This window comes from Hyperolius riggenbachi, chromosome 12, assembly GCF_040937935.1.
Source record: "Hyperolius riggenbachi isolate aHypRig1 chromosome 12, aHypRig1.pri, whole genome shotgun sequence".
NCBI classification, from domain to species: Eukaryota; Metazoa; Chordata; class Amphibia; order Anura; family Hyperoliidae; genus Hyperolius; species Hyperolius riggenbachi.
Genome location: NC_090657.1, coordinates 44,664,495 through 44,683,829, shown reverse-complemented (window position 1 = coordinate 44,683,829; position 19,335 = coordinate 44,664,495). Strand labels below are relative to the sequence as shown.

Below are 19,335 nucleotides of genomic sequence, written 5' to 3'. Positions count from 1 at the left end.
AGCGCTTAAAAAGCTCTTGTAGTGTTAATCAGCCTTTAGTCTTGGTTATTACAACATTTGAAATTTGCTTCTAGTATAATGTATGGCGACAAAATATATTGTATTTTTTCTGTTTTGGGCTTTTTGTATTCGGGCAATAATTACAAGCCCTTATTTGCTAACATAATAGTAATGTATCATCATGACATACATATTAAAAAAGCTGAATCCCTAAGGCAGCTATATTTCAGGCACAGCGATAGGATTGGGGGAACCCTGGCCCCCTTCACCAATCCCTGGCACAAAATTGTCGCCGGGTACCAGCGTGCATGCACTCGCTCCCTCCGCAGTAACACTGAATGCAAATACGTATCCAGCTAGACTACAGCAGCGTCTATCTGGATGACTATAGTCGTCCAGATAGACTAAAGTGGTTAATAAATGCATATTCATGCACCCAGCAATAACCCTGCTAGAAAGTCCTAAATGGTTGCTTAATCCCTTCCCGACCGCCTAATGCTGATAGGCGTTGGGAAGATGGTAGCCCCAGAATGGCATAACGTTCGGCGTCAAGAGCGGTGGGTGAAGATTAGCGTGGGATCACGTGCGCGGATGCACATGCATGCCCACTGAATGCTAGCAGGCTGTTAGACATTTTTTACAAAGTTTCTAAAGCTAGTATAGCACTGCGATCTAGTGCGGCGCTGTACAGGGGACAGCTCTGTCACTGAGCTGTCCCCAGGAGAGGCTCACAAACTATCGTCTCTTATAGGCTGATGCCTATGAGAGGCGATCATGCTAAATGGCTCTCGGGGAGGGAGGGTAGAAATAATAGTCCTTTTTTTTTTTGAAAAAAAAAAAGAATATTTAAATTAATAAAAAAACAAAATTACAGCCTGCAGCAGCGATCAGAGCCCACCAACAGAAAATTCTGTTGGTGGGCAGAAAAGGGGGGAGATTCATTTGGCTGCTATGTTGAATGGCCCTGCAGCACACTATTAAAGCTGCAGTGTGCTGAATTGTAAAAAAAAAAATAGCCTGGTCACTAGAGAGTGTAAGCCTGTGGTCCTCAACTGGTTAAGTACATTTACATGCATACATACTAAGAATGCTATGCTGCAGGTATAAGCAACATGTTATCAATTTCCCTGGCAGTCTAGTTGCCTCATACCTTTTCCCTCACTCCCATATAGCTTTTCCTGAAAGTCTGGTGGCTCCATCTGGCCCCATTTTGCTTTAATTGGTAGTTTAGCAGTCACTGCCTGTACTGTAGCTGTACCACCAGGACAAGATGAAAAATGGTCTTGTGGCCCAAGTGAAAGTAAATAATAAAAAAAAATATAGGACCAGGCCACTCTTTGGCTATGGGCCCCCTAGCAGCTGCTATGGCTGCAGTTGGGATCCCTATACCAGAGGTTCACTCTATACAATCAGGGCTATCTATATTGTGGACTTTAACCTATTTTGGTTTCTGGACGTAGAATCTACGTCCAGAAACCATGTGCGCTACCGCGCGCCCCCGCGGCCGATCGCGCGCGTGCACGCGCACTCCCGGCCGCGGATTCGGTAGTCAGGGAATCAATGTATCGGACTATGAAGTCCGATCACTGATTCCTCTCCCCCGCTGAAAAAGCGACAGCTTCTCTCGGAAGCTGCGCCTTTTCTGGCCATTCACTTCCTGATGCGCCACTCTAAGCGTATGTTACGCTTAGAGTGACGTCATGTAAACAAACTCATGGCCGCCATCTTGTGGCCAAAAAGTAATACTACACCTGAAAATAAAAATGAATTAAAATCAACACACATTTACATTATAAATCTATTGTTTACCCCCCACCCTCCCAAAACTACCCAAATAAAATGTTTACTATAAATAAAAAAAACCATTACAATAAAAAAAAAAAAAACATGTAAATATTTACCTAAGGGTCTAAACTTTTTAAATATCAATGTAAAGATGAAATATTTCTATATTTTTTTTATTTTAAACTTGTTAATAGTGATGGATGCAAAATGGAAAAAATGCACCTTTATTTCCAAATAAAATATTGTCGCCATACATTGTGATAGGGACATAATTTTAACGGTGTAATAACCGGGACATATGGGCATATAAAATACGTGAGTTTTAATTATGGAGGCATGTATTATTTTAAAACTATAATGGCTGAAAACTGAGAAATAATGAATTTTTTCATTTTTTTCTTATTCTTCCTGTTAAAATGCGTTTACAGTAAAGTGGCTCTTAGCAAAATGTACCCCCCAAAGAAAGCCTAATTGGTGGCGGAAAAAACAAGATATAGATCAGTTCATTGTGATAAGTAGTGATAAAGTTATAGTCTTATGAATGGGAGGTGAACATTTCTCTCGTGAAAACCACGGAACCTGAATGGGTTAACCTTCCTGGCGGTAAGCCCGAGCTGAGCTCGCTCTATGCCGTGCAGGAGGATTTCTCAGGCCCTGCTGGGCCGATGTACTCACTTTTTTTTTGCAACACACAGCTAGCACTTTGCTAGCTGTGTGTGCATTCTGATCGCGCCGCTCCGCGCTCGATCACTGCTGTTCGTCGCGCCGTGCCGCACCTCCCCCCCCCCCGACGTCACGACGTCCATGATGTCGGTGACGTCATCCCGCCCCGTCACCATGGCGACGGGGGAAGCCCTTCAGGAAATCCCGTTCTTTGAACCGGATTTCCTGATCAAAGATCGCCGGAGGCTCGCTACATGATTTAAAACAAAAATAAATTAAAAAATAGTGCTGCGCTGCCCCCTGGCGGTTTCTAATAGACCGCCAGGGAGGTTAAATGTGCTTACAGTTAACACAGCTGAGAAAGAGACTGTACTGTGTAGAATATACCAAATCATACATATACAGTGGTGTGAAAAACTATTTGCCCCCTTCCTGATTTCTTATTCTTTTGCATGTTTGTCACACTTAAATGTTTCTGCTCATCAAAAACCGTTAACTATTAGTCAAAGATAACATAATTGAACACAAAATGCAGTTTTAAATTATGTTTTTTATTATTTAGTGAGAAAAAAACCTCAAAACCTACATGGCCCTGTGTGAAAAAGAAATTGCCCCCTGAACCTAATAACTGGTTGGGCCACCCTTAGCAGCAATAACTGCAATCAAGCATTTGCGATAACTTGCAACGAGTCTTTTACAGTGCTCTGGAGGAATTTTGGCCCACTCATCTTTGCAGAATTGTTGTAATTCAGCTTTATTTGAGGGTTTTCTAGCATGAACCGCCTTTTTAAGGTCATGCCACAACATCTCAATAGGATTCAGGTCAGGACTTTGACTAGGCCTCTCCAAAGTCTTCATTTTGTTTTTCTTCAGCCATTCAGAGGTGAATTTGCTGGTGTGTTTTGGGTCATAGTCCTGCTGCAGCACCCAAGATCGCTTCAGCTTGAGTTGACGAACAGATGGCCGGACATTCTCCTTCAGGATTTTTTGGCAGACAGTAGAATTCATGGTTCCATCTATCACAGCATGCCTTCCAGGTCCTGAAGCAGCAAAACAACCCCAGACCATCACACTACCACCACCATATTTTACTGTTGGTATGATGTTCTTCTGCTGAAATGCTGTGTTACTTCTACGCCAGATGTAACGGGACACGCACCTTCCAACAAGTTCAACTTTTGTCTCGTCGGTCCACAAGGTATTTTCCCAAAAGTCTTGGCAATCATTGAGATGTTTTTTTAGCAAAATTTAGACGAGCCTTAATGTTCTTTTTGCTTAAAAGTGGTTTGCACCTGGGATATCTTCCATGCAGGCCGTTTTTGCCCAGTCTCTTTCTTATGGTGGAGTTGTGAACACTGACCTTAATTGAGGCAAGTGAGGCCTGCAGTTCTTTAGATGTTGTCCTGGGGTCGTTTGTGGCCTCTCGGATGAGTTTTCTCTGCGCTCTTGGGGTAATTTTGGTCGGCCGGCCACTTCTGGGAAGGTTCATCCCTGTTCCATGTGTTTGCCATTTCTGGATAATGGCTCTCACTGTGGTTTGCTGGAGCCCCAAAGCTTTAGAAATGGCTTTATAACCTTTACCAGACTGATAGATTTCAATTACAGTACTTTTGTTCTTATTTGTTCCTGAATTTCTTTGGATCTTGGCACGATGTCTAGCTTTTGAGGTGCTTTTGGTCTACTTCTCTGTGTCAGATAGCTCCTATTTAAGTGATTTCTTGATTGAAACAGGTGTGGCAGTAATCAGGCCTGGGGGTGACTACAGAAATTGAACTCAGGTGTAATAAACCACCTTTAAGTTATTTTTTAACAAGGGGGGTCAATCACTTTTTCACACAGGGCCATGTAGATTTGGAGTTTTTTTTTTTTCACTAAATAATAAAAACCATCATTTAAAACTGCATTTTGTGTTCAATTATGTTATCTTTGACTAATAGTTAACGGTTTTTGATGAGCAGAAACATTTAAGTGTGACAAACATGCAAAAGAATAAGAAATCAGGAAGGGGGCAAATAGTTTTTCACACCACTGTAAATATACTGAGCTCTGCAGAAGAAGAGAAAATGGTTATACATACCCGCAAAACACAGATACATGCAGTTTTGTGCCTGCCACATTACAGGTTTCTGCAGTGTGCAACACACAAGTGAGGATTGGGCTGGAGCCATCTAACAGATGCAAATGACTTGTCTTACTAATTGATTCAAGGTCACGCATGCTGACCTCTTGACAATTGTAGAGGATTCAGGAGAGAGCCAGGAAGATGAAGAATGCTCTCTCCTTATGTGGAGCACAATACAATTACTCTGGCAAGAATCCTTACTGCACAAGCCAGCACAGCTCATTAAAATCTGAATTAAAGGTACAGGCGAGGCAGGGGACTCAGCACTTGCATCTGTACAAAATACTTCTAATATATATATTTTTTTTAATGGAAGAGAGGGCGAGAAAATAAAATTGGAAACACCAAGTTAAGAAGGAATTGCAAGATAATCAGGAATCTCTTGGGGGAAGAAAGGAGAACTTGTATAACAATTCATGACTGGAACATTCTGTGTTTATGTAATAGCCTGATCAATTCTTACTGAATGCATGTGATACAAGTCTGAAGAGTCTGTGTGAATGACTGGCTGTTAGGTAAGAAACACATTAGCAAGCTAGTCTGTAGGCAGATAGGACATATTTTGATCTTTTAGTAGTGATGGACCATTCTCCATAAGAAAACCATTGACAGAAGAACAAAAGGTTACTGCAAGTTATAAAAACATACGGCTGTGCGCTGTGTTCACGCGGTTATCACGAGGGATGAATCATACTTCCACATTGTGGATAGGCTGAAGGACGAACCCACCCAGTCACAACAAGTACTGAGCATGCGTGGCACGTGATATGGTTATATAACATTGTGTTGCAATAAGCGCGTAACCCTGAATTAACTGTTTCAGGAATTGCACGTTCACACGGGACTTAACCAGAACTAGTCCTGTTCATGAGAATATTGACTATAAGTCATCCAATCATAGCAAGGCTCATGCCTGAGCATCCCCAAGATGCAATCGGGAAAATGGGTGGAGCTATGAGTATAAGAAAGAGAGATTTCCCTTGCTCTGATGGGACTCTCCACTACTGACGAGTTGTGTGATGTTGTGTATGCGCTGCCTCCTGACGATCGCTGGTCCCCCGATACGGAGTGATGATGCAATATCCGGTAATGTATTGATTCTTTACTCTATTACTTATCCATGATTCACTGCTATACCTGTAAATAATGTAAATAATTGAATAAATATCCTACTACAGTGTGAAGTCGTAAGCTATGTATTTACCTAGTCTGTGTGCTAGTGTGAGTCGAGTGTGAGGCCTTAGCAACGCCAAAAACATAGCATTACATAAATGGCGACGAGGATGACTTTTGACCTCTGAAATATATTGCCTATGATTCTGTGGGTCTCTGGGTGTAATTTTGCAAAATTTGGCATTTTGCCAGTTAGTGGGGCAAGTAATCTAAATCTTTGTAAAATTGCCCCTGTATGGTATATTGACTTGATACTTGATATATATATATCTTAGGACAGATTACAGGTGTGGGAAAAGTTTGGAGTCGATAGCTCCTCCCACTTAGTTTCAAGTCAAGATATCTTTTGAACTAAGCAAAATTTATCTGTGGGAAGTTTGACCATTGGTGTCTAGAAATTGAGGGGCACCTCTGGTCAAAGCCACGCCCAGTTGGCAGTGTGCCAAAAGTAAGGCAATATGTTTAAGAAAAAGGCCAAATGCCTAAAAGAACCTGCGGAGATCCCCGGCTGGACCGAGTCTCCGTATAATATTATAGCAGTAGAATTAGCTAGCCATGGGTTGGTAGAATTGTGGGATAAGCAGTTGAAAGAATCAGAACCGGTTGATTTAGTTCAAGTACTTGAGAAACTCCCTACCAAGGTAGGTGATGCAGTTACCCCAGCTAGAATTAGCTGGGTGTTGGCCTCTGCATATCGTGGTGTGCACAAGCGATTGCAGAAGGCGTTCCAGGATCAAGAAAAGGCGGAACAGGCTCAACTTGAGGTTGAGGGACGCTGCCTGATGCTGGAATATAGTGGTTCCCCGTTGAAGCGGGTGATGTTGTTGCTCTCTCTAGATGTAGATAAGACTCTAGAGGGGGGCCCTGTTAAGGCGGGGCATGATGTCGCTCCCGGGCGGCATAGTGGGATGTTGTTGACAGCTTATAGAAAGCTTCAACAAAGATTGTGTAAGTTGAAAGAATCAGAATCCCTCAATGTTGTTACTTTACCTGAGGGTATTCCTGTTGGAAAAAGGGTAGTCCTGTTAGAAAAAGGAACTAGAGTAGGATGACAGAGTGATAGTTGCACAAGTGTCATCACAGGCAGCTGCAGATAAATACCAACATGTAACAGAATCTGCAGCTGGTAAAATAAATGTGCTGGAGGAAGTAGCTGGGGAAGAGGCTCCTGTGATGACACATTTTGGATTGTTATCAGTGGAGCAGGGAGCTTCTGTAAATAAAAGGAAGCCAAACTCTGCCACTGATCATTGCACAAGAAATAGGACAATGTGCATTGAACTGGAATTGGAAGTGTTTAGCACAAATGTATTTTGTTCCATTTGAAAAGATTAGGAATAGCTGGGAACTTTCTTTAGTATGTTACTGCTGGTTTTGTCCCTCTTAAGGAAAACCCCATATTTTTAATGATAAAATATGGATGGGAAAAAGGGGCAGAGAGTAACCTGACAGTGAATCTCAGCTTTTACTACTACGGTTTTTAATACAGTCTGTGTCTTTGTTGGTAGATTTCGGAGTATAATCTTGGAGTGCTGTGTTTAAAATTGTAAAGCAAATTCCTTAAAGTGACAGTATCTGACTGCACTGGCAGAGTTGAAATGGTAATATAATCTGGACAAGACAGGTGGGTTAACATTGTTGTTTCTAGTGAATGTTTTATATGGTGAATCCGTTATAGCGAGTCCTGATTAATCGTGTATTCATATGTCTGGTTTTTGTTTAATTGAATGCATAGAGGAATGTTTAAAAAAAAATGCATTTGTGCACGGGCGGTGAGTGCTCCTAGGGAATGTGTGCGAGTCAGTGAGTGTTTGAGATGCTGCTCTCCTCAGCTGGGGGTGCTTGGCAAGCATTATTTTTTCATTCAGGAGTACATGCTGTAAAAAAAATATATTGACCTTTAACTCTTACTTCATGGGACATGCATCTTGTTTGATAAAATAAATGGTTAAAGAGGTGAGAAATAGTAAAGCAACTTTCTTGTGTGTGTGCGTTGTGTGTTTGGTGCAGCACTGTGTGTTGTGCTGGGTTTTGCTAGAACTTCCAAATCCCTGCAAATGCTCACTTTTTATTTACAGGGTTAAATGTGATTATGATGTCACGGGGACATCTGCCAGCAAATTTTCCCCTGGTTTCTAGCTATAATTGTGCAGGAGTGAAATTGTTTACTTGTTGAGCTTAAAGCTAGATTAGATGAGACTGTGTGAAAGAAATAGAATTGTGAAGTCTATTATGGCAATGTAGAATGAAAATATTGCGTAATTAGACTGGAAAACCTTTTTATATAATATGCCTGTGTCTCTGCGTCTATTCAGAGTTTTTTTTTTTTTTTAGCACTGCACATGTGCAGGGAGGGGCGCAGAAACACAGGGGAAAAGTTGAGGGGGGATAGGGCCAGAGGCGGCCAGCGTGTGCGCAACGGTGTATGAGGGCACGCGCGTGGCGGGTGCATGTGCACATGCATGCGCAGCGAAAGGCCTAGCTTGGTTTTTTTTTTAAACGGGCCAAGGTCATTAGTTACTAAATGAGATTTGTTTGTCTTGCAGAGAAATGTCTGGTTTCTCTAGGGTTGAATGTTGTACTGATTAGCTGAATGGCGTGAAGTGGCAGAATGTGTTGATGATGAAGTGTGAATTGAGTTGTTTCTAATGAATTGTATGAAGTTTGCTTTGAGACCTTACTGATATAGTGTATTATATGTTTAAGAATACCTCTGTTAAAGATGCTAGAATGTATGCATATGCTAGTTTAGAATAATACAAACTGTGAAGATAACAGATTTTTGTTTATACCAGAAACTAGCTGGTGGGGTGGTTAAAGTAGAAACGATTTCTTATTGAAAAATGCATAAGGATGCGGTAGCTCCATATAGGGGAAAACCTGTATCAGCTGGGTTGGATTTGCATGCTTTAGAAGTTGTTATCATTAACCCCTCACAGGTTACAACCATTCCCACAGGTATAGGATGTAAAATACCTGACTAACATTATGGGCAAATAGCTACCCAATTCAGTTTTGCTCAGAAAGGAGCTATAGTAATAGGAGGAGTAATTGACTCCGACTATCAAGAATAAATTAAAGTGATCATGATTAACCTGGGAAATAGTGAGTTAATTATTGGAAGAGGAGAGAGGATGGGTTAAAGTTTTTAGGGGAGGACACTGTGTATACACAGGCCAAAGAGTTGTATAGCCCAGGTTCTCCTGAGGGCCCTTTTACACTTAATGCGCTGGTATGCATTAGTAGTAGTACGCATACAATTTTGTTGTTGTTTGTTTTTTCTTGTTTTTTGTTGTTGTTGTTTTTTCCCCAATGGCAATGCACTGTGAAAAGATTTCAATGTTTTTTCAGTGTATGGTGTGAAAGAGGCCATAGGGGGACACGGACGCTGGACTGTACATCAGTTGTTATTTTTTGATTACAGTTAACAGCAGCTGATTAAGTGTAAAGGGACCCTAATTCCTTTATTTGTAGAGAGGGAAGCCCATCAGTAAAGGGTGATGAATATTTTGGTTCTACTAATACAGTAAATGTTGGAGCTAAAATGTGGGTCAGAATCCCCAAGGACCGCCTCCTCCAGCAGATGTGATTGCAGTAAGCAAGGACCGAACTCTGCTGGTAATGAGGCCAGAACAGAAAAAGTGGGAATATATCCCACAGGAAAAATGTTATTTGCAAGAATAAGTCACACTTGTTTGGGTTTTTTGCAGATTGATCTCCATGTCTATGGCATTGTCCTTGGAATCCTTGGTATCGTGTGGTTGGAAAGCTGTTGCGTTAATGCAAGGACTTCAGGTATTCGAGTAACCGATACAGGGGATCCACAGTGACTTTCGTGTGGGGAAATAAAACCAAGAGTTGTCTACAGAGAAACTTTACCGGTAATGCTAGGCAAGCATGTGACGTTCTCAATGTTACTTTCAATGGAACATGTCTCGGTGGGGCCTACTTTGATATTTGTGGATATGATGGATGCTAAAGTGGACCCTGGGCATATAAAGAGACTACCTTCCACTTGTGTAAAGGTGGGGCAACATGCCTAAAAGACTGTGATTCATGCTAAAATCACGTTTCCAGCTGCCATAAACTGTTCTAAACCACACCAAATACGGAGAGAGTGGTATGACACTTTGTTAGGAGGATATGGGACATTGACTGGAACTCTTAATAGTTTTGATATTGAAACATTAGCAAATAGATTGCATAACGTTGGAAGTAAAATAAATGATGTCTTAATTTTACAAGCTAAATGGATGCCAACTATATGGGCGCCATTTAAGTTACAAGCTAAAATAGATGATGATTTGCTTGATTTAATTAACGCAAGTGCCTCTGTTATGTATGAAACAGATGTTGATATAACTAGAATTGTAAACTGGACTATCTGGTCCATGCAAACCTTACAACAGCAACAACAGAAAGGGTTATTTCAAACTAGGTTGTTGACTGGATGTGAGGTGGTTTGGAGGACCGTGTTCAGTTCCATGATAAGAACTGATCACTGGATAGATATCAAAGCACCTAAAGTGATGTGCAATGATACATTTTGCATGGGACAATTGACACTTTACAATGTTACTAAAAGTAGTATAATGTGTAAGAATGTTATTTTGCCATTATTAATTGGGCCAGAAGGTGATCAGCACTTCTGGGTACCTACGTTTTATGGACAGGTTATTGATGACAGCAACAGAACAGATGATTTGACTTTTTGTGATAATACTTTAAACAGTAAAATATGTAAGTTACAGTCTACTGCATATGAACCTTGTTTGTTACAGAACACTGTAAACAAATGTGGGTGGACCATAATGCCTATAACATACCGCTGGATGGTGGAAATAACACCTCAAGTGGTATGTGTAGTGACAGATCATCAGGTGGTCCCTAAAATGAGGGTGCCTTTTGCAGGATGCATACACAATATCACTGTATTCCAATGGGAAAATGAAACTTTTATGTTGATGCCTGATATAGCGTTAACTACAAAGGTTTCCTGGCAAGGCCAAGGTTTGGAAGTTCCCAATTGGGATCTAAACCTGACTAAACTAAAGCGGATTGTTGAAAAATCTAACGGAAGTGAAAAAGTGCTATTAAAAAGTTGAATAGAAGTATAATCGTACACCAGCTCAGTACTGCCGTGATTGCAAACAAAATTGTTAAAGTGGGCTCTGCCATAGCAGATGCCACCTCTCACCATTGGTGGGATGTATTTATGGGTTATTCGCCATCAGCAGAAACAATGATGAAGTGTATAGTTCATCCTATTTTTTGATTGTAATGATTGTTATAGTTATCCTATCCAGATGGAACTGGTATGTGGCATATGGGATCTGTTGTAAGAGGAAAAAAGTTGTCATGGTTTCATATGTTAATGGTCATCACTAAGGACCGAATGTGATACAAGTCTGAAGAGTCTGTGTGAATGACTGGCTGTTAGGTAAGAAACACATTAGCAAGCTAGTCTGTAGGCAGATAGGACATATTTTGATCTTTTAGTAGTGATGGACCATTCTCCATAAGAAAACCATTGACAGAAGAACAAAAGGTTACTGCAAGTTATAAAAACATACGGCTGTGCGCTGTGTTCACGCGGTTATCACGAGGGATGAATCATACTTCCACGTTGTGGATAGGCTGAAGGACGAACCCACCCAGTCACAACAAGTACTGAGCATGCGTGGCACGTGATATGGTTATATAACATTGTGTTGCAATAAGCGCGTAACCCTGAATTAACTGTTTCAGGAATTGCACGTTCACACGGGACTTAACCAGAACTAGTCCTGTTCATGAGAATATTGACTATAAGTCATCCAATCATAGCAAGGCTCATGCCTGAGCATCCCCAAGATGCAATCGGGAAAATGGGTGGAGCTATGAGTATAAGAAAGAGAGATTTCCCTTGCTCTGATGGGACTCTCCACTACTGACGAGTTGTGTGATGTTGTGTATGCGCTGCCTCCTGACGATCGCTGGTCCCCCGATACGGAGTGATGATGCAATATCCGGTAATGTATTGATTCTTTACTCTATTACTTATCCATGATTCACTGCTATACCTGTAAATAATGTAAATAATTGAATAAATATCCTACTACAGTGTGAAGTCGTAAGCTATGTATTTACCTAGTCTGTGTGCTAGTGTGAGTCGAGTGTGAGGCCTTAGCAACGCCAAAAACATAGCATTACAATGCACCTAGAGCAGAGAAGATAATGGTCCCAGTAAGAAGATGGAGAGTACTTGTAGCTTGCAATTCACTAAAGAGGTGCAAAGTAAGATTCAGTAATGCAGACCATTATCTAAGTGCCGAAGGGCATGCATTGCAAAACAATGAACTTAGACACTGCGGAATCATTTAAAATAGGTTCAGGTTAGGAAAAGGCTAGAATTCGTACGCTGCTGAATCTGAGATGGTCAATGAGATGCTTTTAAGCTGCTTGAAGTTGTATACAGGGCCGGTTCTAGTAACTATGGGGCTCCAGGGCAAAATTAACCCAGGGGCCCCTGACACACACCCTTCCCCTCATCATAAAACAGCACTAGGGGCTCTTGGTTGCAGCCATACTTCCCCACATGGCCCCTGAGCCAGCAGCGCCCCCTCCCCACTCATCCTCCAACTTTTTGCTCCCCAGGGCCCCTGCAATGTCTATGACAGAGTAGCATCTCGCCTGTCCTGGGGGACATGCTCCTCTGTGAGATGCTACTCTTTCAAAGGTGTGGCAGGGGAGCACAATTAGGTTGGTGGGGAGACACCATGGGGGCCACTATATAGGCTCTGGGGCCCTGGGGCAATTACCCCCTTCACCTCTATTCTAGCACTGTCCCTGGTTGTATATAGCATTTGCGTAATCCACTCAAAATTATTTGCATCTTATTGACCTATGCAGAATAGTTCACAACTGGATCAGAATGGCCAAATCATTATAAAATGCACAAAAATGCAAAAACTGGTTCAGGATAGGAAAGGATATTGGTTGTCCTATTGCCTCTATTCCCTAGGTTATGATCACTGCCTGGTTTCTCTCAAAATTTCCAGGACCATTTGTTTTTTTGTCCATGTGATTTTTCTTTTCTTTCACACAATGGTGTTGATTCACAAAGCTTACTAATTTTTCAACGGCCCAGTCCCACAAGAGATGTGATACAACATTGCATTTTGTGGTTGTTTATGCTGTTACTAAGGCTTGTCACATATATGTAAGGGCCACAAGGGTATGTGTACCCAAGTTTAACATGGAACCCCGGTGGTGACTAAATAAGGTGGGGCAAAATGCAGACTATTCGCCTTTCATCCTCATTTCCACCAGTTGAATATCCTGCGCTAAGGCTCCACCACATAGCTAATATACAATGGTTACACTCACTAATATTGCTGCATAGAACTTGCTCAGCTACTTTTGCCTTACATTTTGGCACTAAATGCAGCCACAAAAAAGAATTATCCTTGCTTTAACAGGTAGGCCATCAGGGTTAGTTTGGAGGAACAAGACTACAGCAAAATAAAAAAAAATGTAATACAAAAATAAAAGGTCCTTATTTTTGGTGCTATTGCTCCGTATGCCAGTTTAACAGGAAGTAGGATAGTTGTTTCTGATGGGCACAGGTGTAGACCCTTTTTTTATTTTTTTCCTTTGTAGGACAAAGACATTCTGGAATATGTTGCGTTTTGACTAATGCTCCATACCTCATCATGATGGTCTCTAGTAGAGGTCTGTTGCGATGACTCACACAGAACACACAGCAGCAATGGTGAATTGTGACAGGTTGTTTTTTTGGGTAATGTGAATACGAATACAGATTGTACTGAAAAAAATAAAAAAAGACTTAAAGACCAGGAGCTACCTGGTGTGTATGAGTCATGCCGGGGGGGGGGGGGGGAGGGGGGGATGTATTTAAAGCTTAATAAAACTGAGGATACTCACAAACCAGGGTTGTCCTAAAACAACCACTGAAAGTGTGCATGGAGAATTTGCATAATCCTGCATGAGCTTGATATTATTTGCTTGTCATTGGCCGTTCCTAATCATAAGATATCAGGCCCACAATAAGGGTAATACACTTGGAGATGGTCACAATAATATGTAATAAACAAATATAACCATAAAAGTGTTGTCATACCTTAAAGCAGGAAGATCAGCCATACTATGCCAGGGAAAAAAAAACACATAAGTAGATAGATACTTGGTCTACTTACATAACACATGTATTGTACTGTCCACGTTTTGATTTCAGTGAATTTTATATAGTAAATGAAAATAATTCTGTTCCTGGTGGGGGCCATGTCTTTTGCCCACAGTTTAGGCTAAATCCTGATGTCATTTCTGCCCTTTACTTTTTTCTTTTCGCCTCCAATCGCTGAGTCACCTCAGCCTTGCTTGTAAAGACAATTGAGCAGAGGATTGTTTTTCAGAGAAGCAGCTGGCAGGGAAAGAAAGGAAAGAGGAGGAATATATTATAGATCAAAAGAACCCCCAGCATGCAACTGTTTGGCACTGACTACTAAAGGTCCAGTGCTCCTCAAGTATGTGATAACTCCAAATCATAACAGCAGAAAAAGTTTTGAATGCAGGATTAGCATCTTTATCACTTTATACACTCAGACCAGTTGCTGTTGAAATTTGATTTTAATGGTGACACTCCCGCTTTAACATCACCATATCAATTATGTAAAAATAAACAAAAGTTTAAAGTCTGCGACAGACTCGTTTCTTCGGGTCAAAATACAGTGTCTTGGTGTGGCAATTTAGCATGCTAGGAGTGCCGCTGAAGTTATTGGGCACACTACATGCTGAACTGGCCAGAATATAGTTACACACCACACTAGTCTCCACTCATTCCAACACCAGATCAACACATCTCAATAATAATCTGGCAAGCCTTCACAATCCATGTTCTCCTCAGCACAGCAGACAAACTGCAAATCCCTGTGAAGCTGCAATTCTTGGTAGGATACTAGATGAACAATACGTTTTTCAGTGGTTGAAATAGCAAGCTTGGAGGACTTTACGCCTATGTAGAGGAAAGATAGAGATCAGCAACCAGACTGAGGAACTTAAGGGCATATTCACAGCAGGATGTTGCGTTTTAATGAGACGTTAAAGTCGCAACATGTCTGCGTTTAGAGGTAACGCACTGCAAGCAGTGAGTTACCACAACACAACATTTTCAATGCGATAACGTCGCACTGTGAATGGCCCACAGGATTATCATTGCAGTGCTGAAAGCTGCGTTATAAGACTTTATAATGCAGCTCTGCAACGTGGCCCTGTGAATGCCACCTTAATCTTTTTAGGCATCCGTAGTATAAAACAGACATAATTGTCTGTTTTTCCTAACAGGTCTGTCTTAAAAGGCAAGACTGAGTTTATCAGCCTTTAAGTGGGCCTAAACTCTTGCACAGAACAGAAGGAAAACATAAAGACATGCCCGCTGTATGTAGAGTTTAGCCTGTATAATTCCCCCTTATCTGTGACTAATCACATTCCGCTAACTGGCAGGCAGAGATCTCATTTGTCAATACAGGATGTTAACAATATGCCTCCTCCCATGAATCAGGAAGTAGACAAACTGTAGATTTATTGCAGAATTTGTATCATCTGTAACAAAGAAAGGTTTTTGTTTTAAAGATGATTATGCTGATGTGTATCTTTTAGAGCAGAGTGGTAGTTCTGAGTTCAGGTGCATTTCAGCATACTTCAATACAATACACAGCAGTTAAAAAAAAGTCTGCAAGTTGGAATATATGGTTTTGTAAAATTAACAGGCGACGGAGCATGATGGAAATGAACAATTCTGGATGTATGCGGCTAATTCTTAGCGGTTCCTGCGCATTGACTGCGACCAGAGTTTGCACGATCTGTGCGCTGGCACCGTTTAGAAGGCCAATTGCGGTCAGCCACCAGGGCTCCTGTGACAGCGCTGCGTAATATGTTGGCGCTATATAAATAAAATAAATAATAATAATAATAATAATAATAATGTATGTCTAGCTCCTCAGGGATATCAAGGAAGAATTTGCCTATGCCTTCATTGACCTGACGTGATGCATTATAGTAGTACATTCTTGCTTGCATGAATCTGATTATTTACTGCAATTTGCTTGTGGAAGTGTGACTACTTGCACATACCGTACCTTCTATTGTAAGAAAGCAAAGGGGCTTTTAGCAATTATACATAAAAGTTCATATCTACCAATATAACGTGCAGAGCATAGAGATTTTTATGCCCATAACCAACTTGGAGGACAACCGGAGTGAGGGGGATATGGAGGCTGCCTTCTTTATTTTATTTTACACAATGCAAATTGCCTGGTTGCTCTGCTGATTCACTGCTTCCAATACTTTTAGCCATAGACCCTGAACATGCATACAGATCAGATGTTTCTGACAAAAATCTGACAAGATTAGCCGTGTGACTGTTACAGGGGTGTGTTTAAGACACTACTGCAGTCAGAGATCAGTAGGTCTTCTGCCAGGCAACTGGTATTAATTAAAAGTAAATAAACCTGACCGCCGCCATATCCCTCTCACTTTAGTTACTCTTTAAATGAGCACATAGACCAGCTAACCGCACTTATAGCAGTGACATCATCTGACATCACCATCTGAATTTGCTATATGATTTTTGTTAAAGACAGGCTGACTGGGTAAACCATTCAGAGTGGCCAGACAGCTTAAACAAAATCCTGACAAAGATGTTTTAGTGTATGGACCAGCAGAAAATAATGTTCCCTAAGTAAAAAATGTTAGAAATAAATATGCATGGGCCTATGGAGTGTGCTTTGTATTTTTTTTTGTAGATATTTAAAGGTAGGATGCTTTTCTCATGCAGCCATGTTAAAAGTAACTTAAAACTCTGCTCTATTCCATTGATTGCTCGCCGCTTTCCTTTCTATTGATTTTGTCTCCCCCCTGCCCATGATTCAGATTTTTAGCGTCCACAAAATGAACGGAAGGGAGAGGCGAGTAATCAGCACTGCGTAACCTCCGGCCGAGCCGCAAAGTGGAACCACGGTGTCCTCTGTAAGCCGGTATTTCATGTGACTTAAATCCAATTTGTCTTGAACAGGCGAGAATACAATTGGCCCTAATATATTAACAACATGACTTTACCTGTCACTTCTATTCTGTGTCACTCATGAAGGCTGGAGAATGGGGGCAGCAGGGCGCAATCTGTAAGCAATACCCCTCCCTTCAGAAGCGAAAGGTTAAAGGGTTAAATTGCTACAGCAGATGAGACAATTATGTTTGTCTTGACAGATCTTGTATCCCAGGCTCATATTTGCAGGTTTTCTATTAAGATGTATTTTTACTTCTCCACGGGCAGTCTTCCACATAGATGTATGTAGATTTTGTGTTTTGTTTTTAGACAATAAAATTAGGCTGTTTAGTTTGGAGGGACCAGGACTAACCTAAAAGGGGCATTAACCCATTCAGGTTCCGTGGTTTTCACTTGAGAAATGTTCACCTCCCATTCATAAGCCTATAACTTTATCACTACTTATCACAATGAACTGATCTATATCTTGTTTTTTCCGCCACCAATTAGGCTTTCTTTGGGGGGTACATTTTGCTAAGAGCCACTTTACTGTAAACACATTTTAACAGGAAGAATAAGAAAAAAATGGAAAAATTCATTATTTCTCAGTTTTCAGCCATTATAGTTTTAAAATAATACATGCCTCCATAATTAAAACTCACGTATTGTATTTGCCCATATGTCCCGGTTATTACACCGTTAAAATTATGTCCCTATCACAATGTATGGCGACAATATTTTATTTGGAAATAAAGGTGCATTTTTTCCATTTTGCATCTATCACTATTAACAAGTTTAAAATAAAAAAATATAGAAATATTTCATCTTTACATTGATATTTAAAAAGTTTAGACCCTTAGGTAAATTTTTACATGTTTGTTTTTTTTATTGTAATGTTTTTTGTTTTTTTTATAGTAAACATTTTATTTGGGTAGTTTTGGGAGGGTGGGGGGTAAACAATAGATTTATAATGTAAATGTGTGTTCATTTTAATTTATTTTTATTTTCAGTTGTAGTATTACTTTTTGGCCACAAGATGGCGGCCATGAGTTTGTTTACATGACGTCACTCTAAGCGTAACACACGCTTAGAGTGGCGCATCGGGGAGGGAACGGCCAGAAAAGGCGCAGCTTTCGAGAGAAGCTGTCGCTTTTTCAGCGGGGGAGAGGAATCAGTGATCGGGCACCATAGCCCGATACATTGATTCCCTGGCTACCGAATCCGCGGCCGGGAGTGCGCGGTAGCGCACATGGTTCCTGGACGTAGTTTCTACGTCCAGGAACAAAAATAGGTTAAACTAGTTTAGGGCACCCAGCAGGAAACCTCACATTGAAATTCTATTAGTTGGGTGGACAATACCCCCTCAAACTGCTGGGTTTCTGATAAGTTGTAGTAAAGTATGTTCACACTATGCGGCCAGTCGTAACGCTTTGTGCTGCAGAGCAGTGTTTTTCAACATTTTATTGGTATGTACCCCCTTTTAAATCCCTGTACTCGCCAAGTACCCCCTAGCATAGTAAACATTGTCACAAGTACCCCTTAACAAATATATATTTAATCGTATTACATAATTGGCTCTAAACAATTATTTATTATTTATTTATTGTATTTATAAAGCGCCAACATATTACGCAGCGCAGGACATTAGTTTAGGTTACAGACAATATTTAGGGGTGACATACAGCAAAATGACAATACAGGAATACAAGAAAGACCAGATCATGCAGCACAGTATGAGTACAAGGTAATGCTTAGTCACTGGATGGGAGCATGGAGATTAGGCAAGTAAGGTTCACTCAAATGCATAGCATGGGTGCACAGTAATGGAGGTGCATGATCAGGTAGGACACAAAAGGAGGACGACCCTGCCCAAAGGCTTACAATCTAGAGGGAGAGGTAAGGACACGAGGTAGGGGACCAGAGTTCAGCTGTGGGTTTAGAGCACTTGTGAGGGGGTAGTAGGCCAGAGTGAAAAGGTGAGTTTTGAGTGCCTTCTTGAAGATGTTAAAGGTGGGGGCTGCCCTAATGGGTGGAGGTAGGGCGTTCCATAGTGTTGGAGCAGCTCTTGAGAAGTCCTGGAGGCGTGCATGCATGGGACTGGGTGATGCAGGGGGCGGTTAGGCGAAGTTCATTGGAAAAGCGGAGTGAGCGGCTAGGTGTGTACCTCTGAGTAAGATCAGAAATGTAGATTGGACATGTTTTGTGGATAGATTTGTAGGTCAGACAATTTCCAAACATTTACTATTGCTTTTAATTAGCTAATGTACTAATTTGGCTGTTGTTTAAATAAGACTTTATCATTTTCTAAAATTCTAAATTTGTTATTCTTGGTTAAGTATATTAAGCCCGAGTACCCCCTGGAACCATCAGAAGTACCCCCTGGGGTACGCATGCCACACGTTGAGAACCTAGGCTGTAGAGGGTGTTAAGATTTGAGAGCTGTTTATTATCAGGGTACTTATGTCCACTAAACTAAAGGTGCACACAGACATTACACTGTTGACAAAGAACAATGGTTTAATATCTGTGCAGGCATTTATTTTCTTCTTTC

General features: G+C 41.0%; 2 long non-coding RNA genes across 2 annotated transcripts in view; both read left to right on the top strand.

Annotated features, from left to right (window-relative positions):
• LOC137541573 (uncharacterized) overlaps positions 1-19,335 on the top strand; it is a 656,441-nt gene that overhangs the window by 536,870 nt on the left and 100,236 nt on the right. The window lies entirely within an intron of this gene.
• On the top strand, positions 5,047-11,848 carry LOC137542286 (uncharacterized). The gene is made up of 2 exons (XR_011025391.1): positions 5,047-7,367; positions 9,454-11,848. It is a non-coding gene; the product is annotated as an uncharacterized lncRNA (long non-coding RNA).